Here is a 27,984-nt window from a genome sequence, read left to right as displayed (position 1 = left end):
AGAACTGCCTCCTTTCTCAGCACTCAGACCCCACGAGTTAACCCCCTTCCCCCTGCATTACCATGAAAGCCTGTGAGTGCTACAGTGGTCTGTTGCCTTTAGTCTTAGAAGGACTTGTAAGCCCTGCTGTGCAATCTGCTGCTGCTGAAGGCGGCTGTGCGCTGAGTGCATCCGTACATGGCATTCTGCATTATCCTCCTGTGCCCCCAGAGGCATCTGCCAGATTGAGCCTGGAGAACTGTTTGTATGAGATACGATACTTCATGTGGGACTGAGGGAGTATTAAAAGCTGGAGTTCTAATGCTGTAGCATTGATAATACGTCTAGGTAGAAAAGAAATAGTCTTATTTAGAGAGTAAAAGAGGTAGCACAAAGAGTTAAAAAGGAAAGCACTGGCCTAAGATTTAGGAACCATTTCTGGTCCTGCTGCTGGCCTTGTCAATTGACTTTTTTACAGATGACATCTTCCAGCACTTCCTTAGTTTTCCCTTATTCGAATGAAAGGAACTAAAAGGTGCTATTGTTAGTACATATGTCATACTGTAACTATGGAAGAAAACACATTTGTATTTGAAAAGCAGTGAAAAGACCACTGAATTACATTTCTGTCAACAGCTAGTTGCCCTTTAAGTTTGCATTAAAAGAACACATGCAGGGAGAAATGGACGTAGCTACTTCACTAACTTGCATTTTTAACATAAAATCTGCAAGTTAAGTGTTGAAGGACTGCTAAGTCTAACACAAAGGGCTTTACATCACATTTGACTGACTGCAGTGTTATTACTTTAATGACAAATGTTCTCAAGAAACATTTTCTATTCTCAAAACAGGGACTGGAAGACTAATAGGATCCCGTCTATATGGTCTTCTAAAGGGAAATGTATGTTTGGCTGGGATTACAGGAAGTCTATTTTATTTTTACTTCATATCACTTGCTTTCTGTTTTGAGTAAGACAAAATATTCTTAACATACTTAAAGACAATTCTACAAGAGAGCAGTAAAGTCAGTAGGTAAATTCATAGGTCTTCCATCCTACCAGTGAGATCAAAATGAACTTTGCAGGTCTGACCTTTTGCCTTGCTAGCTTCTCTTTAAATTTGGTTACATCAGTTCCATCCAAAGTCAAAATGAAACTTTGTATGGGAAGAGATGGAGGCTATCAGCTGGATGTAGTTTACATTTAGGAAGTGTTATCATTGAGCTTATTGTTTGGGGTATATGCTTGTGGTGAGGATTTTTATTTAATTAAGGTCTTTGTACTACTTCTAGCAAAATTGTACCCAAATGACTGTATATCTTTATTTTATAAGAGGAAAAAAAGTTTTCAAATTTAGGAAAAAAAATTATTGAAAAAGCACTTCCTCTGTGTCAAACCATGACTTCAGAAGGACAGCATGTTTGTGAGGAAGAGGTGCAGCATGCTGCTTAGAGTAACAATATCAAATATTTTCTTGTTTCTCTTCAAATCGAGTACAGTTGACAACATGTATGTCAAATTGTTTGTGGGGGAAAAAGAAGTGTTGATGTCACACATTCTACCTGTTTAGCATCACATGGTTCTGGTAATGGATTGATGCAGAAAACTGCTGAGTTTGCTGGTGAGGTACTTTGCCAGATACTAGGTTGTGTTGTCAATGAGAGGGTCTCTCTGTATGTGCCCTGTATCTAAATGAGTGCACATACCCTATTTTGAGCATTTACATACCCTATCCTAAGTACCACTGTGAGGATAAGGACTGGATGGACATTTGGTTTTACTTAGCGTGCTGCTTCTCACAAGCTCCCAATAGGAAGCTGTATGTCAGAGCTGTATGTAATATAACTCTGGAATGCATAAGCAGAAGAACATCAGACAAGTGTAGAAGGTATGCTATGTTATAACCATACCTGAAATAATTGGGGTAGATACTTCAATTTTATGACTACTTATGCTGCCTGGATCGCTTAAAAATTACAGTGTCCGGAAAAGCATAATCTCAGATCTGGAAATTCTGTCTAGTAAAAAGAAAACAAACCAAGACAGTTAGTACAGTTTGTCTGACAGAAGGCAAATTGTGGTCTCTTTAGATGCGACGAGGTTTCTGATAGAAAATAGATCTTCAGTCTAGGGGAAACCTTGTAAACAGATGCAATGCAGAAAAGGTGTCTGTATGGTTTTTAACAATACGTCCCATCAGAACAAATTATGCCGGGAACTGATAAGATCATGAGCGTTTGACATGAAATCAGAAGCAAGCATCTTTCTAGAAAATATGCCATAGCTTAACAGAAGTTTTAGGATTAATGCAGAACTAAGAAGTGTAATACAGAAATTAAGAAGTGGTTACACTGTGCACAAAGACAGACCAGGTGATCACTATTGTCTCTGGATATTCAATTGTACAAGAGTACATAAAAGTCTGCAAAAATTACCAACCGTGGCTGCTAAGAGAATGCAAAGGTTTAGGTTGTGCAAGAGTGCAACATGATACAGAACGTTTTAACTACCACTTCCCTGAAATAGTTTTGAAATCCTTTTTCCATGTTATCTGCAGAACTATAAAAATAGAAGAGAACCTCTGTTCCTAAATAAGCTGACATTACATGCTACAGGACATGCAAGACACAAAATAACCCTCAGAGATTTCATAAAATCCATTTCTTGCCCTTGGTAGTGCTGTTGCTGTTGTGCTGCCTCTTTTTGAGCCAAGCTGCTGAACTTTGAATGCCAACGGCTTCTAGGAGGAAGGAAAACTGATGACAAAGCAAGTTATTTTCCTTCCAAAATCATGTTTATTTGCAATAATGTATCATACGTGGTTGGTCTGGTTTGTTTTGTTTCTAACTTGGGCTATGAAGAGCTGGAGATAATCTTTTTGTTTGTTGTTGGGGGTGGGTGGGATGGGGGTGGGGGTGATATGTGTGGGTGGGTGGTGGTGGTGCTGGGAGGAGGGTGTGTGTGTGTGTTTTCTTTTCCGTTTGATCTTAGAGACATTGCAATTGCCTTTTGAGACAAGGAAGGATGCTGTAGCAATGGAGAGATGCTTGATGATGCCAGTCAAGTAGTCCCAGGTGGTTTAGATTACTGCCATGATGCAACTTGCTTTCATGCTATGTAAGTGTACCTTTTGTACTCTTTTTCCTGCTGGGATGTGTGCCTCCTTGACCAGGACTGGGAGAAGGTAGCTTGGGAGACCTTGCTAGCTCTGCAGAAACAGTGCAAAACGCTAACAACATTTGAAATCATGCCTGTCCCTCAGGATGCTCTTTTGCTGTTAGAAAACTAAACTTACACAGCATCACTGCCTAACAGAACTTCAGCGCCTGACTAACTTGGCTACATGACCCTGTTTAGGCAGGTCTTAATGTCTCAGGCAGCAGGTTATGGGGATTTTTGACTACGACAGAGACTAGTACCCCGAGGCTGCTGACACACCTGGCTGCAGAAGGTGACACTATCTCTTTCCCTACTCAGGGAATCACCCTGAAATCACAGCATCAGCAGGCACTGTGTACTTGCTCACAGACATAAGTCCATAAACTGGACCTGATCTTCGGTGAAAGCTGGCTGGAGAACCCTTTCTCTGCTAGCACAGTTATCTCGGGGCTATGAATGCCATTTGCAGCCCTTGAACAGCTGGAGGAACTGTGCTGAAGCGATATTGATGGCCCAGCTCATCCCTGACACAGTGCCCTGACAGGATTTTACACTCCAGATCTCTTCTCATGGAGTGAGAGGAGCTGGGTGTGATCAGCCTCCAGAGGGGGTGACTGTTGTGGGGGGCACTGCTCTAAAGGAGGTATCCCATCACTTCAGTTGGGCACTTGCTGCTGGTGCTGGGTGCCAAAACTGCCCCTCATCTCCTGTATATCGCTGTTAATCTATCATATATGACAAAATGTCCTGGTCCCACCAAAGCATGCTGGGCTTCCTTGTTATGCACAACGTCTTGTTTATGGGCAGAGGGGAAACTTGCCTTCTGTATAAAGCCAATATTCTCTTGTTGGTATAAATAAAATCTCAGCAGTCTAATGCAAGAATTATTAGTAACTATTACAGAAAGAGAAAGAATACATTCTTGCAGAAAAAAACACCAATAACGGTAACACAGTTAAAACCATTATACACACACTTCTTAGTTCTACCCCTCTTCCCAATGCTTTGCTCCCCCTTCCCCTGCTCCTCTGACTCCTGGGGTTGGTGGTTTGACTCTGGTGATGGTGGAGCACATGTTATGGGAAATTGTCAGCATCTGGAGTCCTTTGCTAAAGGAATATGATGTTCATGATGATGGTTTCTGCTTCCTTACCCAAGGATCCACTTCAGGCCCTGTTTATATGCTTGCTAACGTGTTTTTAAACCTTGATTTTTCTCTGCTGATGTGCAGATCCACATTACATCTGAATGAACTGTATCTCGTGCCTTTTATGTATGTTAGGTACTATTTCTTTGTTCTTTTTGTTGCCCTAAAACCAGTTTTGTGCAGATCTGCATTTTTTTAACTAGCTGTTGGTAAGTTGTTTGCACCTGTAGGGTCTCTAATGCCAGGCCTGTGCCCAGTCTCTTATAATCCTGCAGCTGTACTCCTCTATACTCCCTGTGTCTCCACTTCTTAAGGCCTCTGCTATCATATGTCCTGGGTTTGGTTGGGGTAAAGTTAATTTTCTTCTTAGTAGCTGGTACAGCACTGTGTTTTGGATTTAGTATGACAATAAAGTTGATACACTGATGTTGTAGTTGTTGTTAAGTAGTGCTTACTCTAAATCAAGGACTTCTCAAGTTTCCTGTGCTCTGCCAGCGTGGAGGCGCACGAGAAGCCGGGAAGGAGCACAGCCAGGACAGCTGACCCAAAGTAGCCAAAGTGCAGGCTCTGGGAGGATTGTGGCTTCCAAAGTACAACATTCTGTGGCATGGACAAGGGAGTTACAGCCTGGCAATGGTACTGAATAGTGTTGGTTAAGAAAGATCTGATGCAATGAGATGCAAAGCACCATAGGTAGATGCACAGCCTAAGTGTGCTCCTGCTGAAGTGTAGCAGTGTTTACAACTGGTTTGTAGCACCTGACTCATGAAACTTAACCTGCCTTTCAGTGTTGCTACCAAACACAGAACAGACGTAGTTGGTGAGGTATGATTCAACTCACATCTGTATATTTTTTCTTGTATGTAGTGTTTGAATGGTTGATTTGTAAATATGTATGCTTTAAAATTATCTAAATCCGCATCTGGAACTAATGAGTGAAGCCATGCTTGCAGTTCAGAAACGAGAACTTTCCCTGTATTCTAACTGCACAAAGTAATTTGCTGTTCAATTGCTTAACCAGTTACCATTTCCTGGTACCTCATTTCATATGACTATTTCAGGTAGAAATTTCTGATATTCAGAATGTGAGAAATAACACTGACTTGTGGTCTTACCTTCCTGATGCTGACTGCACTCTGCAGTGCACCTGTTTAGCTGTACTAACCTGCAACAAAGATGTTTCAAAAGCGATTATGGTAGCTAAACTTGTCTGTGTAGTAATGAACGCACAGTGACTTACAGTCCTGGTAGCATTGAAGATTTTCAGCTAGATTCATTAGTGTAGTCAGTCAGTTTCTTTTTCTGCCTTAAACCACTTTAGTCAGCGTTATGTTTAAACATAATAAACATAAACAGCATATACTGTTTAAATACAAGAGCCAAGCAAGAGTCAGAGGAAAGCTGGAACATACTTGGGCAGTAGCAAGCCCTGGATAACAAGTAAGAGGTGGCAGCCAGGAGGTGAGATCTTGTTTTGGAGATGGTATCCAGCGTGAGAAAAACTTGGAGAGGGCATCAGGAGCAATAGTATCTGTGCACTCTCCCCTTTCCTTGCCAGACCTTGGCTGAAGTCTTGATCTTCTCAACAAAGCCAAGGTCAGAGCCAGGAGCAGGAACATTTCACCAGTATTCAGCTCAGTAGCCTCTTTTGAAGGTCCATTTAAGTCATTTGCTCTAGTAAAACTCCTTGGAATACTACAGCTTACCTTGAAAATTGTCTTCTCAGGTGTTGTTTATCTCTAAGTTGATCCATTTTGAAGCAACAACTATAATTATTTATATGAATAACTTATATCATTGCAGAGATAGAGCAGGAAAGAGACCCTGGGGTCAGAAAACCCAGGAGGATGAGGGGTTTGAGAGACACAAGGAGGAACAGGGAAATACCTTTATCCGCAGCCCGCTGAAACATCCATACCTCCTCCTGGCCTACAAGCTCAGTCCTCCAAAGTTCATACTGGTTCCCATCAGCTTCCCAAAGCCTGCCTGACATCTCCCATCACCTTTCCTTACCATCAGCTCCTACCCCCAGAACTGAAAGTGGAGTCTTGCTCACCTAGGACTAGGAAGGAGGTCATTAGCTGGTCCTGGAGTCTGGACAGAAATTGCTTCAGAAAGCAGGTCTGGCACGAATGGGCTGTGGATATGGTGCTCATCACAGCCACACAGAGCGGCTTTACCGCTCACTGCCCAGTGTTCAGCTCAATTGACTCAAGCATCTGGTGCTGCAAAACTATGTCCAATAGAGAGGAAGCAGCATCACAGCCATGAGACAGCTGCATCTCTGCACCTGTATCTCTGCATATCTCTTCCCCACATATCTTTATCCTCTGCCTTCTTTACTCTCCAAGGCTGACCATGCTGTTTTCAATTTTTTTCTCTACTTCCAAATGGCAAGAGTATTTCCAGTAAGCGTTATTCCTGGATGTCCACTTGTCTAGAATAGTTTATCACTGTGGATTAAACATTGGATGTGTGTTTGTGGAAACACTTCCAAGCCAGGATTTCTCTGGTTTTAGAAGCTAGTTTCTACTCCACTTTTTTTTTTGTTAAAAGTGTCTGCATTTGCTACAATAAAATACAGATCTTTTCCTCCTTCTTCATGATCAGGCATCCATCACAGCTGCCTTCCTTAGGAAACCCTAGCACAGTCCCTCGCAACAGCACAGCTTTTCTCTGGCATAAGTGTCATTCTGGTACCAGCTAGCCATGGTAACAAGAAGTTTGGTCTGCACATCGAGGTTTTACTTTTTTAATTAAAAAAAGATACAACTCGTGCTTAAACTTCTCCTGTGACCTGTGCTTTTCCTTTTGGCTCTAGGAAATGAAAATATGAATGTACTGGTCACTCTTTGAAAAGTTCTTCTTCCTCAGCCTCACAAACACGTGATAGCTCTTGGGAATAAGAATCTTTTTTTTTGAGGAAGAACAGAAAAATTAACATTAGCAGAATTAGTATGGTTCAACAGCAGGAAAATGTGGAAATGAAATTTATACAGGCACCCAACACATTTAACATCAAAGTAGCTTCACTAAAAGGCATAGGCTGCCCAGTTCCTGTGCTCTGGTGACTGTGATTTGTTTCTTATCATTCCAGCACAAATGTGACATTTCCAGAAAGCAACATACCCTTTGTGTAAAACTACAGTAAAATAATATGATTCCTACTGAGCAGTGCCTGTTTTCCATCTTTTTTCCTGTGAAAGCAGCAGAAATTTCTGCTCTTTCAGGGCTGTTGTTACAAAATCATTTGAGAACCAGCTGAAGCATTTGAAAAAATTGCCAGCTGTTCATTACTTCTCATCTTGATGTTACTCTCCATGCAACTGAGCTGTTGGAACAGATCTGGTGGGTGTTCCCTACATCATGAAACTTGGACATATTAGCACAAGCTTCAACAGTGGTTTCAGCTAAGTAAGCTGAATTTCTCCAGGAGCAGACTGGGGATGCTCACTCAACCCCTCAGTGTTCAGCTTCTAGAACTGGTGATTACATCTGAGTGAGGGGCAATCAAAACAGCTTTAAAGTTTCATTTAAAGCATGGGTGTTGGGATCAGCTTTTGCATTCTTTCTCATGAATGGGGAAATTTCATTTAAAGGCTGTTTGATTCTGTCTCCTCTTGTTGTCAAGAACAACCAGAGATTTCATTAACAAATACAAAACCTGAGGATGCAGAGAACCGAGATTTCTGCATGAGCTTTGGCCTCTGCCTGGTCCTTCTATTCTATTCCCAGGTTTCTTATGTCTGTGCTCTGAGAAACTGCACAGTAGGGTCATTGTAGCCTGGCTGGCCATGGATCTGCATCTTCTCTGGTGTCTAATAAGGCTTTTCCCACAGCTGGAACAGTCAGAATTTGTATGGGTGCATGTGCATCCATGCATCTCTCCCTTTCTCTAGTTTCTGATGGGTAACAAGGGTGGAGCCTGCACTGCAGCTTTCCTTTCAGCAGAATCTAGAATCTTTCTCTTTCTTCTATCTCTGGCTTTTTATTTTCATGGTATTTATAAGAATTCAGATGGTATTTAATTGAAATTGTCCAATTAATTCAAAAGTTATTAGAAGGGAGTATGGGCAGTCATGCAGAAGTACACGGTGAGAAGGTGGGGGCGTGGAGTCTATCACTCATGCATATACATACATACCCACCCTCTCGCCCCCTGAATGGATATGAGGCTATAAATAATTTTTGGTTGAACTGTAAACTGTGTTTGCAGCTATCACAAAAATTTCAAGAGAAAAAATAAACAAACACAAGCATATGGGCAAAAATAGAGCTGTTTTTCTTTGCTGATCCGTGGTTAAGTGGCAAAACCAGAAATCAGTGTTAATACAAAAAATAAACACCCATTTAACCTTTGCTGTAGTTGTTGTTCTGCTCATCTGGTATAAATTAAAAAAAATAATAATCTTTTGGGGGCTGTGATTGTTTTAACCTGCCAGTAACCCCCTTGAGTTCATCAGAGCAAAAGACAGCTAAAGCCTGTTTATTGTCCAGCAGGCACCTACACGTGTTGTAAGCGAAGTTCCATCTGGTCACAACATCGTGGATCATCTGGGTAACAGCCAGGCTTCATTTGCTTCATGTCCTGGACAGCATGGAGGCAGCCAAATAGGAATATTTAAATGACTGACCAACCGCAACCGAGTTTGCCCCTGAGGATTCATCTAATAATGGCTCCTCACTATGGAGCAGTAGTGGCTCTGCGAATTGTTTTCTTTTTCAAATGACTCAAGCTAGCCTCTGTGGAATGATTTAGCCTTTTTATTAGGTGCTGACAATTTACTGGAGATACGTTCTGGCTCTTACCTTGGGACATGTGGAGGTGGATATTGGCTGTGCCTGAAATCCTTTCTGAAACCTGTCTGTAAGTGAAAAACAGAAGAAACCCGGACTGCACGGCACAGCTGTTACTCTGGGCCTGACAGGGTGCTTGTATACAGGGTGTATTTCACACCTATGCAGAAGTACATACAGTGCTACCACATCACATTTTTCCAGGCATTTGAAATCATTCGCACCTGCTTCACACAAGGGCAAAAGACAGAGAAAGTGGATGCACCACTTAGTTGTGCTTAACCCATGAGCTGAGCACCTCGGAGAGACCTTTGGCACTGGTGGCAGCAGCGGATGGGCAGGGACTCCTAGCGAAGAGCTGGCAGTGCTGGCCGCAGCCCCTGGGGGATGTCCTGCTGCCAGGTGTATGTTCCCCTTAGAAAACTCTGTTCTGCAGAACTAGAGGTGAGTGATGGGCTATGAAAGGGTGGCAGACAGCTGCCTAGCACAAATGTGCCGTTTCAATAACAAATGGTGATGGAGGCAATGCCTGCTAGGTGAGTGATGCCCTTCTCCAGGGGCTAGGAGACTATGCAAATCCCAGCATGCTGCATGAACAGCAATAAGTGCTTCCAAAAATTAAATCTGTCTACAAACACTGTGTTGGCAGTGCCCAAAGAAGCCCTTTCAAGCACAGCAAGTCCCGTGAAGTTCTGTAGGTGGCTCACTGCTTGTTTATGATAACAAATTTATTCAGTGAGTGATATGGAGAAGTACCTGAATTCACCTTCAGGGGTGGCTGTGAGAGGTATTCCCTTCTGTTTTAAAATGTGGGCATCTTCTAGAAAGATGCCATTCATGGAAGATCCTGGTGTCAAAATTATCCAGGGAGAAAGGCTGAGATACCACAGTAACATCTATGGGGATGGTGCATGGGCCATCCCTTTCAGAAAAATCTCAGGAACAAAGTATCTAGATGACTTACGGGGCAAATTCTTACACAGTTTGCAGTTGGCTGCTGCAGAGTCCGTGGAGGATTTGCGGGATTTCTCCCACCCCGCAGCTGGGCCTACCTGTGCCCCCCTCCTCCCACGGCCGGCCCCCGCACAGCCACCAGCAACAGGGAAAGACATGCTTAAACATGCCCGAGACTGGTTCGCAGACCTTCTATGGCTGCATCTGCATGTATCTCTCTATATAACCTGTATCTAAAGATTGTGGGGCAGGCATGCATATCTTTGACCAGGTAAGTAAGGTCAGTAGAACCAGTGTCATTACGCATCGCATAAAGTAGCGGCCGAGCCTAAGGAGGCAGTAACCGGTGAAGTTTCCTTCAGGCTCATCAAACCGCCCCGGTGTCCCGGCCCGCCCCTGGCACGGCAGTAGCGCTGCAAATCCGCTTGGAGGCACTGCAACACAGCGGCCGGGCCGGGGGCGGCGGGCCGGGGGGCGGTGGCTGCCCGCGCAGGACCCCGGCCCCTGCACCACCAAGGGCGCTTTCGTGAGCGGCCCGGGACCCTTTTGTCCCCTTTGCTAACAAATAAGTGACCCGTCTTCTTACATTTGCGTTAGACGACGTGCTCGAGCGTCAGTATGGTTGGGAGAGCGTATATTAACGTGTTTGGCCAGACACTGGAGGAATACCTCTATGCTTTAGGGAGCGTTTGTAAAAGCCAAGCGCTAACCCGTTGGAAAAGCGAGCGGGTGATCCCCGATCCGCTCCTGCGCGGCGGCGCGTGCTCCCGTGAGGCGCGCGGGGCCGCCGAGGGGACGGGGCTGCGGCGGGCGCGAGGGGCCCGCGGGGACGCGCTGCCGCAGGGCGGGGGGGTGGGGATGTGGAGGGGGGGGGCAATGGGGAGGAAAAGCGGTTCTCTGTCAAATGGAGAGTGCAAAAAAGGGACAGAGATTGACAGAGCACAGCGACCGGGAAAAGTATTGGCCTCAGGTTGTAAACCATGAACGGTGAACGGTGTGGTTCACTCGAAGAATTTAATTTTATTTTTAAACTGCCATCCTTTTTTCCGCTACTGTTGCACAGAAAATTTCACAAATGCTGCAGTAGTTAAGAGAGATTAAAACACAAAGCATTTCATGCACCAGTCTCAATTGGTATTTTGTATTTTTAGCATGCCATTTAACAAGACAACATGCTATGTAACAAGCCAACATTAAAATAAGTAATTTACAACGGCGCAGTTGGCAGAGAGGTAAAAAAGTATTCTAGCTGTAAGCAACAGTATTAAAAGCCTAGTAAATTATTACCTTACAGTTTCAGTGACTAATAATGACTCAAGTGCACATGAATCTGTTTCAGTTTTGTAAAGAAATCTTGTGTGTATTTCAGAGATGGGATGATTTTCCCTGTGCAGGGAGAGCATAGTCGTGTCTGCCACGCAATGTTTTGCTATCCCCTGTCCCTTCTCTGCATTATCATTTACAATCCAGATATTTAGACCATGCCGAAGTATCAAACGAGACATTTATGGTACCACTGCTGTCCTAGTTGCTACTTCTCTTTTTTGTCTCGAGCATTCTTATTTCCAGGGTGATGTATTTGATCCCTAACAATACCCTAAGCCACCAGACAAATGCATATTGAGTTTGTTTAGCAAAGGATCGAACCAGAATGTAGAACTGATGCTGAGCAAGCTGCGGGGGCAGGCTGCAGCTCTCTGGGCAATTCCAGAGAGGCTGTGGCAATTGGTATTTAATGGCATTTGTGGTGTAAAATGCTGAATAGAAAGGAAGCTACTGTCATTAGCCTGTTAATGGCAACTGGTATTTTGCAACTAACTTAAAAAATACACATCAGACCTTGTCATTCTGAATAGACAATATATTGTATTTCTGTGTAAGATTGATGGCAAGTATAAAATAGCAATAAAAAAATCTTTTTAAAACAAAATACTTTTTGACAATAATCTTTACATAATTATTTCCTTGCATGTATTTACTGTTCGGGTGAACACTATTTTATGTTCAGGAATGATTCATTTATTGGAAATTGTTTTCAACACTGAAGTTTTAATGATTGTCATAACACTGATTTTGTCAGCAGAAAGAAACCAGAAGATTCTGTCTTGAATATTTCTATAAATGTGCTTACTTTCCCCAGAATAGGACATTGGTATTTTGCAGTGTTCCAAGTGTTAAACAGCCTGCAGTGCTGTGCAGGAGGACATTGAAATGGAGACTTCCACAGCTTCTGGAGGAATCCGAAAACCTTTCCCACAGAACTTCAGGAAAAATTTTATGTTTTGGTACTGCCTGGGTAGGATCTCAATCCAGCTCCTGTGGACCCAAGTCTTAAGAATGCAAATGGCAACATTTAATTATATCATTTTTTTCCTTCAGCTACTTACTTGACCTGAATTATGCTTTCCATCTGAAGCCTAATTTGTCTCTGCTGAATGGCATAATTTCCACTATCTGTATAATTAAAAATGAACAAATGCACACTTAAAGTATCCACTGTGGCAAATGACACATTTCATTTGTTTTATTTACCTTCACTCTGTCTGCTCAATCCAGCCCCAGTTTACAGGCTATTTCTACAGCAAACCCTCTTCTGAGATATTACATATATTGAGGTGTTATATAGAATTTGTGACTTGCTTTAGACTTTTGTGGATTTTGTAAAGAGCCTGAGTGCACCGTAGCTGAAGAATCTGAAATATTCCCAAGAAATATGGGTATAAGCAAATGTGGACATTTTCAGTTTGAGCATTTTTAAAATAAAGATAAACCCTTTAATAAACTTCCATAAATGTACAGTCACTTCTCCGAGAAATGCTGTTGCAAAAACTACATTAACTGTAATTTAGGATTGTTTCTACTTTAAATGTGGTCATTTGGCTCTTTTTAGCACGTGGTGACAGCTTAAAATTATCCAAATGAACTGTATCACAGCATTGTTCAAGGTAAATGTTGCACTGATTTATTTATTTGCTAGATAGAAAACATTCGATGTTCAATAAAACACAACTTTAAGGAATTAATGAATTGGTGGGTACTGTAAATAAAAAACTTCTCTATAGCATCATCAGAAGCACTCTGTGATGTGGAAGGTGAAGAGCTTTTTCAGGTAAATTTTACTGTATGTTGTGGATACCTATTGCACCATGAAGGAGTCTAGCGCAAAGTCTGGAGTCTAGTAGCTGGCAACAGAACCGCTCCAAATCCTGGGTAATTAGGTTTAGCTGTTCCTGTGATACTTCCTGGCTTAAATCACTGACATTATTTTAACCTCAAAATTGCTACTGGATTTTAGGGGACATTTGAGGTGTTAATAATTTAATAAAGGGCAACACATTTATGGTGTACAATGCATGAATCAGGAATTACATCGCTCCCTGGTTTGTAAAATGTTGTGGACAGGCTCGTTTGCATCAGAAACCTCACAGTGCTTCTTCATGTTGAGCTGCTGAGGAGGGACAGGCTGGGCTTTTGGACAGTGGAATGAAAGCCATCTGAGCCCATCAAGGCATAGGGAAAACCCTCATTTTGCTAGGGAATGTGTCCTTGTGCCCTAGCTCCTCAGCATTGTTATTATTATACTTGGGTTGGACTGAGAGTCCAGTTTTACATCATCTAGCAGCAGGGCTGCACTTTGCCGAGGGCCCTTCGGAAAGCAGGCTGCATTGCCAAAAAAGACAAATACCTCTTCCTGAGACTTCACTAAGGTAAAGACTCACTCTAAGGGTGTAATCCTGCATCCGACGGAGCCAGGGACAAAAATCCCGTTCAGCCCAATAGGACCGGACTGAGCTCACCAGTGAGGATTTGGAGGTCGGTCTCCCAGGCACTAAGCAACCAGTGTAACCTGTGATGGCAGAGGCAACAGCCCTGGTGGCGCTGGGGGCAGTCACACATCTGACCAGAGCAACGTCAGGGAGATTTTCTTCCAGCAGATGTATTTTGCTTTGGTTGGCTTAACTTTAAAAATATTTCCTCACATATTTGGGGGTTTTGTGGAAAAAAATGGAAGAAAATGAGAAAAAATGAGAAAGTTGAAAACTGCCTCTAATAGACAAATTGAAATTTTTAAATGGAAGGAAAGCATTTACAGTTTTTAGATGAAGACTAACCTGTTGGATGTTGCGGGGTTTATGTCTGCTTTATTTAATTTCTAGGTTTTTAAAAAGATCAGATAATGATCTTGATAATCTTATCTGAAAAAAATGACTACTTGCAGAGGTTTACAGTTAAAACCAGAAAACTTAATTTTCTACTCATCTATCTTAAGTAACTAAAGCAACAATATAGATGGTTTGTCTTTGGCAGCTCAGATTGATAAAAGTGCTAAAACTCCTGGACTTGTTATCGCTACATAAAAATAATTTAAAGGGCAAAAATATTATTTATATTGCCATGTGACAAAACAAAGCTCTTCAGACCAAGGCTCACTCTTGCCAGCTCTAGCATGAGATTGCTTCTTCTACCTTACATATGTCTATCGGCATGCATTACAAATACTAGGCTGCCACATAGATTCACAAACTCACATGATGATCATAAAGTCTGTGTCCCTTTGCGGTCCCCGGCAGCCTTTCCCTGTGCCCTTCCCTGCCCGGCTGCCGCTCACTCGCTCCGCAGCCCTCTTTCCCAGTGCTGCCAGTTGCTGTGATGTTCAGGCTTCTCTTCAAACCCTTCACTCTGTGACCATGTGAGCACGGCAAAGCTTCAGCTGCTCCTTCAAAATGAGACAGGATTTTTTGTCTGCAGAGGTCATGAAAAGAAGCTGGAAGTTCTGCCCACCAAAATACCTCCTAGAGTTTTCATTGACTTTCAATAAAGCTCATAATACTGCTAATTTTTAAACATTTGGAAACACCCATTATAGTTTCTTTTGTTTCATTTTGTGTTTTTTTTTAAACAGCTAGTGGCTCAGGGTTCTTTAATATTTCTCTAAGATGCTAAGGACTCAAATGTTTGCTAATGAGCTATTCCTGTCTTTGCTTGGGATCAGTCCGACAGCTTTGTTCGCATCTGCCTGGTACCATAAACTCTTTCATTGCTTTCTGTTATTCACTGGTGTGAAAGGTGAGGCAGTTATTTTGCCGTTCTCAGCGTTTATTCATAAATATCTCACAGGCTAGCCTCTGCCTTTTCACCTGCAGATCCCCAAAATGTTTTATAGAGTCTAAACCATAACTTACCATGGATATTAATAAATAGAAATTTCTGTCATTGCAGGGGTGGGGGGGGTGGGGGGGGGGGGCGATATGTGTGTGAACTGAAAACAACAGAGAAGGAAGGTTAAAAGCTCTGCAGATAACCTTTTTTTGTTAGCACTGTGAGTGTGAACACTGCAGTAACTTACTGACCTTCTTATTTTATTTGTCTTCCTGTAAACCTTCGCAATCAAACCTGGCAGAGATGAGCAGCCAAAGCAATTGGTTTCAGTCTGGTCTTTCAGGCAGGCTGGGCAAAGGCGGTTGGCTGGGAGGGCACCCTTGGGGAGATTTTTTAATTGGACTGTAACTGCATAAAGAGAAAGCACATTCCCAATAGTGCCAACAAATTGTAGCACCACTAAACAGTGATAAAACTGACTTCAGCAGTTCTGATATTGAATGGCACTGAAGGCGTGGAAAGACAGTTTTCGGTATCTCATCCTCTCCTGCTGATCTGAAAAGGTAGGAGAACGAGAAGAGCGGAGCATTAGGATGGCCATTTATCATGCAGGGAAAGGGAAAACCTTGGCTTGCTGTCAAAAGCCCCGGAAAGCTTGGGGTTTTTTGCTTAATGCCATTTCATACATTTTTGCTGCAGGGAAGGCTGAGCACCAATTCCGTTTCACTGCCTGGGATAGGAGTTGTTAAGTGTCATGTCCACATAGCTGTGCACGGAGTGAGTCCTCACGCTGAGCTAGGAGCAGATCCCATGGCCGAGGGATGACATTTCCAGGGGCCAGGAGAAAGAAGGGGCAGGCTGAGTCATTCCCTGTCTCCTCGTCCTCCCCAGTTGTGTCTCCTGCTTGGGCTCCTTTCAGCATTATTCATGAGCAGATCACTGAGGGAAGGGGACAGAGAAAGTTATTTGCATTCCAACATTACATTTAAAAGCTATAAATTACTGGCAACTATAAACAATCTCCCTGCTGATGGCACCGCTCATAAAAATCTGGGTTTACGTATGTGTTGCATTCACATGTGTGTACGCATATTCAGCCTTGTGGGATTTCTCTCCAGGTTATGACAACAGTATTAATTCTTTTGGGCTCTGAATGTAATGTCTGATGCAACAAATATTTTTACTGCTTTTTCTGGTTTGACGTAGGTCCAGCTGAAAAGTAGTGATTCTCACTGCTTTGAGTTAAGTGTTGGCTTTAAACTGGGAGAAAAAATTGTGGAGACTGTGGCTAAAAGCTAGATAAATGGCAAAAATGCTTTTGAACCAGTGATACTGTAGCCAGAAGGTTACACACTCCAAATTACTGCTGAAGCGGAAAAAGTGTTAGGCAGAGGGAAAAAAGGAGGAGGAGAGCAAAAGTACAACGTTTGCTATGTGCCCACAATCTGGCTACCGAGTGCTTGGGAGCAGGATTTGCAAATGAAGGGAAAACTGATCCATTCCTGTCCCTGCTTTGCCCCAGCCTAGAGATGTGAATGTGAGAGTAAACTCAGAGTGGTGATGACAAGAGGTCTGTTATCTCCGCTCTGCAAAAATCTGTCAGGTACGTGTGAGGGGGTCACAGCCATGCAGTGATCCTTCAGACCGGTGGATTCCTAGGTTCCAGTGTGCTTTTCAAAGCTTGCTTAGGTCCTCAGTTTGGTGCATAATGGGAAGAATGAAATTCTGCTGAAAAAAATCAGTCTGTTTCATATGTGTTTTATATATATTCTCTCAGGTAAACATACAATAATGAACGGCCAGGTTGTTCCCTCATGGGTTTTAATTCCTGACATTGCTTCATCTTGTAGATACATGTAATGTCCCCAAGCTGGCAGAGTCCTTAGTCCTTGTGCTTGGGAGGTTTGAAGGCTTTGACTGTCACACTCCATTTCTGCAGCAAGCAAAAAAGAAAGAGATAAATCCATTGCTGCTGCAGCAGACTGCACATCAACTGTGTACATCGAGAGTGGGCTGCGTATGTGGGGTGGCCTGCCTGCCTGACAGCCACGGATGAAGGAGTGCTGCAGCCCACCGTTTCATAACCAGACAGGGAAAGGCAAGGATTCTGTGAGTGCACTGGAGGCATTCATGGCAAGAACCACAGTCTAGAAGAGTTCTTGGCTCAGGAATAGCTGTGGTCTGGAACAATTTTTCCCAGTTTCAGCTAAGCATGATTAAAATGATCTGTAGGAAAACCACATATAAAATCCTGTCAGGCCAAGGTCATGGGGTAAGGACAGAATTCTACTATGTATAACATAACTTCCACGCAGGGTTAGTATTTTCAGCCTCCAAACAAGAAGACCCTTTCTGACTCCAGCCAATGTTGGGTACGGTGTCGTGGCTCTCCTGCTTCAGCAGCACGTCAGGCACGGGAAGACCAAGCATGCACAGCAGGTCCTAGCACCTGTGTCCCAGCTAACAGGCAAGTTGCTAGTAAAAAGCCACCTGCGAGTTAGCGCTGATGCTGGACTGAGAACGAGTGTCCCCATGGCGCCTTTGGAGCACCTCAGAGAGAATTAGGGCCCAGGCACAAAGATGGGAAAAATGAAAAGATGGGGAGAAGGGGTGAGAGAGACGGGGAGCGCATGTGCTGCCAGCAAAGTGCCAGAGAAAAAGGTTTCCTGTGCACTGGTCACTCTCTAAAGGCAGAACATCACCCTTCCCCTGCACTCTCTAAGGAGAGGATGGGCAGGATGCTGAGGCCCATGTAATTCATCTCACTGCAAACTAAAATTTGGTCTGGGTCTGCTCAGGGCAGTTTCAGGGCTACTGACACTGTTAAAAAACAAACAAAAAAACAAAAAACCTTTGTTTGGATTTGTGATAGTTTGGGATAGCAGCATGACAGGAGCAAGAACCTGGATGCTGAGCATCTCCAAGTGGAAGCTGCAGTTCACAGGGGATTTCCTCTCCGCATCCCTTCCCTGTTACCGGAGGAAAGCAGCAAAGTGAAAGTCGAGTGAGCAAAAGCAAGCCAGGGCTTTACTTGTGTGTTTGCCTTTCACACAGCTCTGTGATCTTTTCCTGAGATCATCCATTGCTGTGCTGCTGCTCTTCACAACTACTCGCACCATCAGACTGTGTCTCCAGCGGGGGGCTATCAGGGTCCTATCTCCCACGATGTGGATTAGAGAATGCAACATCGTGTGAGCTGGCAGATAAATGTCCCTAACCCAGGCCTGTAGCTGAAGGGGGTGCTGGCGAGGAGTGTACGATGCTCCAGTGGCTCCCATGCTGGGTGGAAGGGACCGGTTAAAAACCCGAAAAATCAGAAGCGGGTCCTGGCCAGCCCTTTGCGGGCAGTGAGGGGGAGAGAGCAGGCCCTATAGATCTCCATGAGAAGCGCCACTTGCTCGGCAGGGAGAGCAGAGCAGGCTATGCCTGCGGTTCACATCTCTTTGTCAATGGCATCCAGCCCCTGGCCTTGGGAACTGACTGGCGGCAGTTTGCAAATGTATGTGCTTGGCTGGGAGCCTGCAGTTCCCTTTGTCCCGGCGGCGCAGGGGGGCTAATAGGGAAGCCGGAGCGTGTCATCCCCGACTGCCAGAGCTTCCAAGCAGTAACATGACGGGCAACTTTTCAGACAATATCCAACATGAACATTCAAGGCTGAGCCTATTCTTCTTTTAGACACTGGTACTGACTGATTCCACATGCTGTTTTCCAGACTCTGTTGCCGTAACAAGCTCCAGTCCTGAATATGGACCATCCTCCCAGGGAAAAGTCTCATTGAATTCGAAAGGGTTGAAACCATTTAGGATCATCTGAATGTCTGAAAAGCTGAATGTCTTTGAACATTGTGTATAATGCTGTAGGTGTAAAGAAACAAAGTATTTGTACAGAGTTTTGTATTATGTACACAAACTTGTTTGTATTTGCTCCACTCTGCTTTGCACACCCCACTCCTGATGCTTACATGCAACTTGCATGGCTGTGTATGCAACTAAACTGCTGCACTGTGTTTTAAGGTGAAATAATTACAAGTTAGAGAGTGTTTGAGATGGGAGTGATAATGGCAGAGGAAACATGCCCTTCTCTTCACTCATGGGAAAATCTGATTCAGGTAGCTGCAGTGTAAACTCTTTTGGAGCTTCAAGCTCCAAAAAAAGTAAGATTTTTTTTTTTTCTGGAAGGCTAATTCTTCTGGGATTTGCTAATGGGCAAAGGCAATTAGTAGAGAGACATAGTGCTTCCCAGATTTGGTGCTGGATCCCACTGCTTCCAGGGAGTTAAGCTTTAGTGTCACCTCTGCCTGACACTGTCATCGGTCCTCTTCCAAACCACGTCATGAAGGCAAAGCAAATGGAAATATTCAAAAAGACACAGGTGGGCTGGAGACTTATGGATGAGCTGTATTTAGACCTACATCTAGCCTTCTGATGGGTGCACAGCTGTCACGGCTCACCTGATCCAGTGTTGGTGATTGTCCCATTTGAGTGGGGGACCGGACAACATCACTGTTAAAAAAAAAAAAAAAGAAAAGAAAAAAAGAAAAAAAAAAAAAAGAAGGAAGAGAGAGGAGGAAGAAGCAGAGAGAAGAGAGAGAGAGAGAGAGCATGCCCTGGATGAGGAGAGACCAGGAGAAGGCAGTAGAAGGACTGGCATGAAGAGTATGATGGTATGTGATGGTAAAAGACCTTGTTGCAGCCGGCTAGTTTGGAGAGTGCTGTGACAATTGGTGGCCCATGTGAGGCCCTTCCGATTATAAGACTGAGTGTAATGAGTGGCGGCCGCGGTGATGGCTGTGCCGGGGATGTTTGAAGTTTTGAGCGGTGACGGCAGTGCCCAACGTAGTGGAGACAGGCAGGGATAGCCTGCGATCCAGATCACGTTGAGATAGGCGGTAAGAGCCTGGGGATCTGGATCAGACGCCAGTAAAGGTGAGCTGTTGGGATCAAAGAGAAGGAAGCCTGACTGCCATGGAGTTAAGAGACTGAGGGTAATGGGCGATAGCGGTGGAGTACATGGCCAGACGTGGCAGCAGCCCACAGCAGTGGTGGCGAGTCCAGAGCGGGTCCGGCCAGACAGCAGTGATGGCTGTGCCAGGGGAAGGCGTGGGAGCAGCGCGGTGCCGCAGGCGGCTCCTGCCGTTGCTACTGCTGCTCGACCTGGTGGTATTCTCACTGGTGTTTATGTGCTTGTTGAAGGTGTCTCCCCTTGTAGAAGAAATGGGTGACCACAAGGATGTTAAGAAGTTTTTCAGGACACAGAATGATGTGTTAGTGCTGTATTCTAGATCCGCTGCTGCTGAAAGCTCACTCAGGTTACTGTCCAGTGTGACCCAAGAGGTGAAAGGACAAGGCACTATAAGTTCATCAGAACGCCCCTCTGAAGAAATCAAAATCCTAGATGCTAAGAAAGCAGATAAGAAGAAAGGTAATCAACCTGCAGAAGATGAAAAGCCCAAGATAAAAGTGAAGAAGGAATATGAGTATGAGTTCAGGGACAAATTGTCTGAACTGTATGAAAAGTTTATTTGTAAAAAGTTTGTGATGGTTGGTAAAAACATGAGGTATGAAATGTTAAGAAGAAAAAAAGAGTTCAGGGGCAAGTTGTCCAGACTGTATGAAAAGTTTATTTGTAAAAAGGTTATGATGATTGTTAAATACCTAAGGTATGAAATGTTAAAAAGGAAAAGAAAAAAAAAGGGTGGGAACTGAAGAGGAATTATAGATGACTGTATGAAAAATTTATTTGTGAAAAGGTTGTAATAATGGTTAAAAACATAAGGTATGAAATGTTAAAAAGAGAAAAAAAGGGGGGAATTGTAGAGGAATGAAGCTGGGTTAATTAACATTGATAACATACAGCTGTGGGCTGGCTTCAGGGGCGGTGGGTTGGCTGATGTAGACAAGGTGCAGCTGTGGCTGGTTCTGTGAAGAGGTTGAGAGCCAACGGAGAGGGAGCGGCCAAGGGAGAGAGGAGGAAGAAGCAGAGAAGAGAGGACGTGTGCCCTGGGTGAGGAGAGACTAGGAGAAGGCAGCAGAGGGGCTGGCTTGAAGAGTATGTTGGTATGAGATGGTAAAAGACCTTGTTGCAGCTGGCTAGCTCCAGCTAGTTTGGAGAGTGCTGTGACACATCACCTTCGGGGTTTCCTTCTAACCAGCACTGCTTTAGCCTATGAGTCCATGATACTTGATCTGGTAGAAATATGTGCTGCCTATATTTGCAATAAAGTGCAATTCCCTTAAACCAGCATATAGTACTTGTAAATAGCTTCAGAGTTCTGCTGAGTTTGGTGCTTTCTTACCGCTTCTTTCCTTATTGCCAAAAGCTAAATATAAAAGCATCCCAGGACAATTTATAGCTGACTGACTTAGTCAGCTGGAGATGCTTTCTCCAGTGCTGCCCCTCAGCCTCCTGAAATGGCTCCAGTGGACGCTAGCCTGAATTTTGCCATTGCTTCTCTGGAAAAAAAGGTGCAATCTCATAGCGTTGTCTGCAAATGCAGTCAGGTGACTGTGAAAGACTGATGGGTTTTGGTACTGCAGTTACAGCTCTGACTTCTTCTGCCAGAAACACAGTAGTGGTAACGTTTGATTTGCAAATCTGGCGTACAGGCATCAGCCTGGTTGAAAACAATCAACAGAAGCCATTTCCTCAGTGCAAGTAAATATATTGACATGTGTTGACAATAAACTGATTTTGTGCACTTTTGGAAAGGCAGACGGCAGCTCACATGTTTTAACTGCTTGGTTCCTCTAAACTGGTATACAGAAAAATATCTTTCATAGGCTATACTAGGCAGATCGTCTTTCATGTCTTTGAAGCAGTCATGATGTCCTCCTAATTACAAGAATATGATTTTTAAAGAGTATTCATGCTGCATTGAGCATGACAATAATATGTTTTAAAGTATGTATAAAGCATATGTTTTAGGATATATGATGGAGTTAGGGTTGTTAAATAATAATTTATATTCTGTTACTTCCAGTTAAAATATTTAAAATTATTAGTAAAGGCTTAGAAGCGATTTGCTGTCCTTGTTTTGACTCTAACGTGTTTGTTCCTTGAATGATTAAATGGCATAAAGATCCTTCCGCTACTGTCAATAATCAAGAAATACGTGACTTTGTAATAACTGAGGCTCCAGTCCAGTGAGGTCCTAAATCTCGTGTTTAATTATAGTGCCCTTGCTGTGAGACAGGCTGGCGGGCAGGCAGGCACCACAGCGCGGCACGGGATTCTGCTGGCAGCCGGGCTGGTGGGAAGTGCCTGCTGCGCCCACCCCTGCCGGCATGCCCTGGCCGGGCAGCCCTGGCAGCTGGGCTGAGCCACTTGCCCTCAGGAGCCAGACACCCACACCCTTGCTCCTGGGGTAGCATCAGTGCCCAAAATGCTGTGCAGGGCCATGCACCCCCAGGCCAGCAGAGCCCTCGGTGCAAGCACAGGTGCAGCCCCAGGGGAGATGCCAGTATGGCCCAGGGTGGGCAAAGCTCGGCGTCAAACACAGAGTCCCCCCCCGCTTTTCTCAGGGACATTTTCCGACTGCTACCTGGCAGCAGCCTGCTGAAGGGGAAGCTGCCTTGTTACAATCACAAAAAGACAAGCTAATGATGATGATGGTGGTGGTGATGATGATAATAATAATAACAATAATAATAATGGTACTTCCCATCACTAGATCTCAAACTGAGCCTGTCCACCCAAACCGGCCACCTCTGTGAAGGATTGTCTTGCCACCTTGAGGAATCCAAGAGCTTCTGACCTGCCTGGCAGATTTAGGAAGCAGACCCTGAGAGAACAGCTTGTACTTGGTGGGTTTTCTGTTAAGAGAGCCGACCAAGAAAAGGCTGCTGGATCCTGCCCAGGTCTCTGCTGGAGCTTCAGGGGCTGCTGTGGCCCTCCCAGGGGAAGCAGAGCTCCACTGCTCTAATTGCGCTCTCTTCCACCAGCATTCACCTGTCAGCACAAGTTTGTGCCAGCACATCTATATTAAGGAGAAATTGGAACAAATCCCTAAAACAGCTCTTCCCTGTTATAGGGACACTGTGCCTGTGTGCCTTCAGGTTCTCAACTGCTGAGCTGGAGGGAGGGTAACAGCCATTTATTTTTATGATGAAACTTCTATTCTTTTTGGACATAAAATTATTTCTGAAACCAGCTGGAAGAAAGTTTTCTAGAAAGAGTCTTGATGCAGCAAAAATGACCTGCCACAACAGTGGAGAGAAGTCCTGGATCTGAGCCTCAGACTTCAGACAGCCCAAAATCTGGCTGCACCTCTCAGGCTCTGCAGACAAGAACATGCAGTAAACTGATAGGAAGAACTCCAAGGTTGCAAACAAAGTGCCCCACTTCTGGTTTTGGGCAGTGTTTGAAGATAAGGGAAGCAGACTGAGTGTGCAGTCGTGTGGTAACTGAGGCCGGGCGTCCCTCTGCAAACAGGGTGCGATCCTGTCTCTGTAATGACGATAGTGCTGTTGGCTTATAAATGGATTTTCCACCAAGTCCCATTTTCTCACTCCAGCTCTCATCAGAGTCCACAGCTTTGGATCTGCAAAAGACTTTTTTTTTAATGGCAGCATGAGCGTTTCTTCCCTCCTTTTTGCTCCAAAAATGCAAAAATTTAATCACTGGAATAAAACAGATTGGTTAGATCCACTTTTACTTGTTTGTTTTAAGATTTTCTTTATAACACGGACATTATAAACCTCTTAGTGAAATTCTCACTTGCAAAAGAATTGACATCCTATGACAGTCCTCTGCTGCAGCTGTTCCTGTACAGGCAGAGAACTCCCCACGCAGTGGCTGCTGCACTTGAATGCACTTGCCGAGACAAAGACCTAACGTCAGCCTCCCCTTTGGAAGTCAGAGATTTGTTTAAATAAAACCGGTACCTTAAACACCAGCTCTTCATATGACCAGTGTAACGGCAGCTTGCGGCACTACTGCACAGAAGGGTAGCATTAACTCATTGGCACATTTAGAAGATTTTTACCTTATCACCTAAATCAGTACTGACACAGGCAGTCAAATCTGCACCCATTGTAATTGTGTTTCCTCCTCTAGCTGCTAATATTGCCTGGAGAGATTTGTGGAGGAAACAGACACTGAGTGTGCAGACAGGCTATTTGCTAAAGGCATTAATTTGCTAATTAATGAAGTGTCAATGCAGCTATTTAGCGTTAGGTTTAGGCTGTATTTAACTTTAAGCATGGGCTTCAGCCATTTGATGTCAAGGATGCTGCTAATGCTGAGCTGCCACCTGAAATTGTAACGAGCAATACTGCAACGAGAGTACTGGCTTCGCACGGGCTACTGCAATTCAAAGAGCAAGAAGCATTTTCTGTAATGCCAGGATAAAAAAGGACATCACCGTTTTGCAAATCTAAACCCATATAATCTTAGGCTGTATTTTACAAATGAGTTACAATAGATATTGTTCAGGAAAGCTGAGTGGAAAACATCAGTTTTTTTTCCTTGGTGAGGTTGATTGGCTGGGGTTTTTTAACTTTCTCATTTCTGTCGAAGTTTATAGTATGTTATGTTTTTGTTGTCACTACAAAACTAAAACTGAAAAAGTAAATGGCTCAGTTTTAAAAAAGCACTTTCAGATAAACATTTTGACTGTTGATTTAAAAAAAATAAGTTGACCAAAAGAGGGAAAATTTCACAGAAATTGTTTCAATTTTTGCACTTTCTTCCATTAAAACAAAAAATACTGAAAAAGAGATTTTTCTACAGTGACTTTTGTCTAAGAATCAGTTCTCATTTGAATTACTTTTTGAAAAAGGAAAATTTCAGCCAGCTCTCTCTTCAAGCTGCCTGAGAACAAGTTCCTCACAGAAGAGAAAAAAGAAAAAAAGTGCCTTTGAAGCACCAAGCTGAGGGGAATAATGGCACTTCTAGTCATCTCTAAAGGTCTTCCCCAGAGATTATGCTTTAATTTAAGAGAATTTCACAGGGCGTATTCCCTCTCATCTTCTTGGGCAGCTCTTTAGAACTACCCATCTTATCTCATCTAACTGCACTCTGAAAATCGTAATGTAAGCACTGATGGCATCTTTTCATTAGTACAATCCTGACCTGCCCCGGTGTGCCAGAGAAGTGCATGGCAGCCTGTTCAAAGACAGGGCTGGGCTACGGCAAACACTTAAAAAAATTATGAACACCACACTCACTTTCTGCCTACATTTGATGGAGACTAATTGTTGAAATACTTCATTTGCCCAGGCATGCCCAAAGCATTTGTGCCTTATTTCAGTTTATATCTGCCATTAAAATAAGTGGCTTAAATGCTGTATAAGTCACTAAAAAAACCCAAACAAACAGTTAGAAAAATTCAGAATATTTCACTGTGACTCTGCTTTGCTGTGGAACTAGGGGACAAAAATCTCTCCCAGGTGTATGAACTTTGTGTAATAAACACATTTGTGACCTTGGCTTTGAATATAAATTTGGTTCTTTTATCCTTTCCTCAGAGCCCCTATTAAACAAAGAAACATGCTATGAACATTAGACTGAGTCAGAATTTAGAATGGTCTTGTGTTTATAAACAAAAGGGAGAAAAAAGTCCTAAATTCCTATTTTTTTATAAGCATTTAACTATTCCAAATTACAGTGGTGACTGTTTTGTTTCAGTCCTGTTGGCAAACACGTTTAGCATTACCTACATGCCATCTCAAACGATGCAAACGACTTTCCCAAGCTATTTGCAAAGTACATGAAACATTGTAAGGGATGCGGTTTTACTATCGGTATGATTGAATTCTTTTGCAGCACAAGAAAGCAACTAGTTATTTTACCGTGCCAGAAGATTGGTAACTATTTATTTACACATTTATTATCTGCTCCACTCTGAGAATAAAGAATGAGCCTGAACTACAAAAGCTGAGCCTGCATGAAGGCCCATCAGTCTCTCCACACTTCTGCTGTCAACCCTATTATGGAGGAAACATTATTCAAACTGCAGGCTCCAAACTCCCAGGTAACTAGAGACAGCAGGAAGCTCTGTTTGATATCAAGTATATTCTTTATCAACCTTTTTGTTGTGATGGGAAGAAATGATCGAACTTTACTTTCATCTTGCTCTGTCCTCACATCACCCAGTAGGTGAATTGCTTTATTGGTGAGCCTTGGCCAAAAGCTCTTTGATATACGCTGCCCTTTGCAGCCATAAATTTTCCATCTTTCAGACAAGGTTTGAGACTTTCCCTGTCCTGCTATTCTGCTCCTAAGTGATTAGATGCTCTTTTCAAAATGAAGGATGAGCTTTCAGGGAAACTCTTGGCCCTCTCCTCAGTACCATAAAATAGCCATAATTTGATTTTCCTAGCACTGATAAAAGTTGTGGGTTTCAGACCAAAGCCCATCATGTGCAAATGGGTGGGTGCTGAGTCTCACGCCAGCGCAGCTGTGGCACGGAGGGACTCCGAGCTCCTCCTCAGAGGCACGGCCAAGCTGAGAAACCGGAGCGTGCTGGGCGCAGTCTGCTGGTGGCCCCACACTCGTGACTGAGCACCATGTTCCCTGGCTGAGCCCTGCCCATGCTCCCAGCTCTCGCATGTGCCCCTCTGCCCTGTGCCACCCTGTGCTCCAGTTTGGCTCTCCCACCCAGCCCCTCATCCAGAGCTGGCGAGGAAACCTAGATGAACAACCATGCTGCGTGACATTTGGTTGCTTTTGAAGTGACCCACGGCAGGGGACTGCACCGAGCCTTTGCTGCTGACCCGTGGGAAGCAGACGGAGGGGGGCCGGTGGTCCGTGCTGTGGGGAACAGCCAGCAGCCAACAGCCACCATGTGTCGCACACAAGGCTTCAAGGCAAAGGTCCCCTGTCCTAGCACGGAGACTTGCTCTATGGCCTTGAGCAAGTCTTTTTAAACCCTTCATGTTCCAGCAATAGCCTCCAGGTCTTCAAAGGTGCCAGCTGGAGCTCTGTGAGCCTGGGCACTTCATCCTCTGCTCCAATCTACCTCTGTGGCATGGGGAATATGGCAACTACCCACGTCCTCTTCTGCTGTCTGGAAGGGTCACCTAGGCAGGCAGCATCAGTACGGGAGCAGTCCTGGCTCGTACAGGCTATTGAACATATGAGGCCCAGGGATTGCAGAAGATTATTTCCCAGGCACATCAAGAGAAGAATCAGTGAAGATCTGACAGCCTCTTGCCTTCACAATAAGATGTCTGTGATTTAATAAAGAGAGCTGGGGAAATCTTTATTTATTTGTCTCCTGGAAAAGACCGATGAAAATTATTTTTCTCTGCCTTGCCAAAATATTTCTCTGACAGCTTTTGAGTTTTCATTAAAAATGAAAAATTAAATTGTTGTTGCCTGAAAATTAAGCATAAAAGACTTCCACATGAGAATAATACTAATGTATGAACATTTATGTTCAAACAGGAGTTTTGAAAGAAAGTGGCAGACCAAGCACCAACGGCGTTATGCCCCAGACCCAGACCAGGAGGTGGTGAACCCAGCGCTGTGGCCTGACATCCAAGGCTGCCATGTCATTTATCTGTGGTTTCACCCTATCCGTGACTCAGATGCTTGGTGGTGGCTGGGGACTACAGGCACTGTAAGCAAGCGGGGAGGTCCCCAGTTAGTCTGTGGCTGTGCACTGTGCCGATTCCACCTCCAGCAGCCCAAAGTCTGCTCCCAGTTGTGGTGCCTGCCAGTCCTCCTTGAGGCTGTAAAGATGGGCAGAGATCAGTGAGTCAGAAATAGATGTGTTCACATGGTCTTTCAGTGATGACACTGGAGAACTAGGTGAGGGGCGACAGAGCTGACCCACTGTCTTGGTGTTGCTGGAAGGTCCTCCTGGTATGGGGATTACAGAGCTGATCAACCAGGTTTTACATGGAG

The 27,984-nt window shown here is 44.0% G+C and overlaps 1 long non-coding RNA gene across 4 annotated transcripts in view; it reads left to right on the top strand.

The window, feature by feature from the left end:
- The first annotated feature begins 2,930 nt into the window (after window positions 1-2,930).
- Window positions 2,931-27,984, top strand: part of LOC308064924 — a 47,958-nt gene continuing 22,904 nt past the window's right edge. The window contains exons 1-3 of one of the 4 annotated variants that reach the window (XR_013928592.1): window positions 2,931-3,095; window positions 7,515-9,525; window positions 12,176-27,984. The exon at window positions 12,176-27,984 is cut by the window's right edge and continues 22,904 nt beyond it. This is a non-coding gene — a long non-coding RNA (uncharacterized lncRNA). The other 3 variants (XR_013928593.1, XR_013928594.1, XR_013928595.1) reach the window with 3 other exon arrangements.

Source organism: Falco punctatus, assembly GCF_963210335.1.
Source record: "Falco punctatus genome assembly, chromosome: 5".
NCBI classification, from domain to species: domain Eukaryota; kingdom Metazoa; phylum Chordata; class Aves; order Falconiformes; family Falconidae; genus Falco; species Falco punctatus.
The sequence above is the reverse complement of the archived record's forward strand: the minus strand, read 5'-3'. Positions and strand labels throughout refer to the sequence as shown.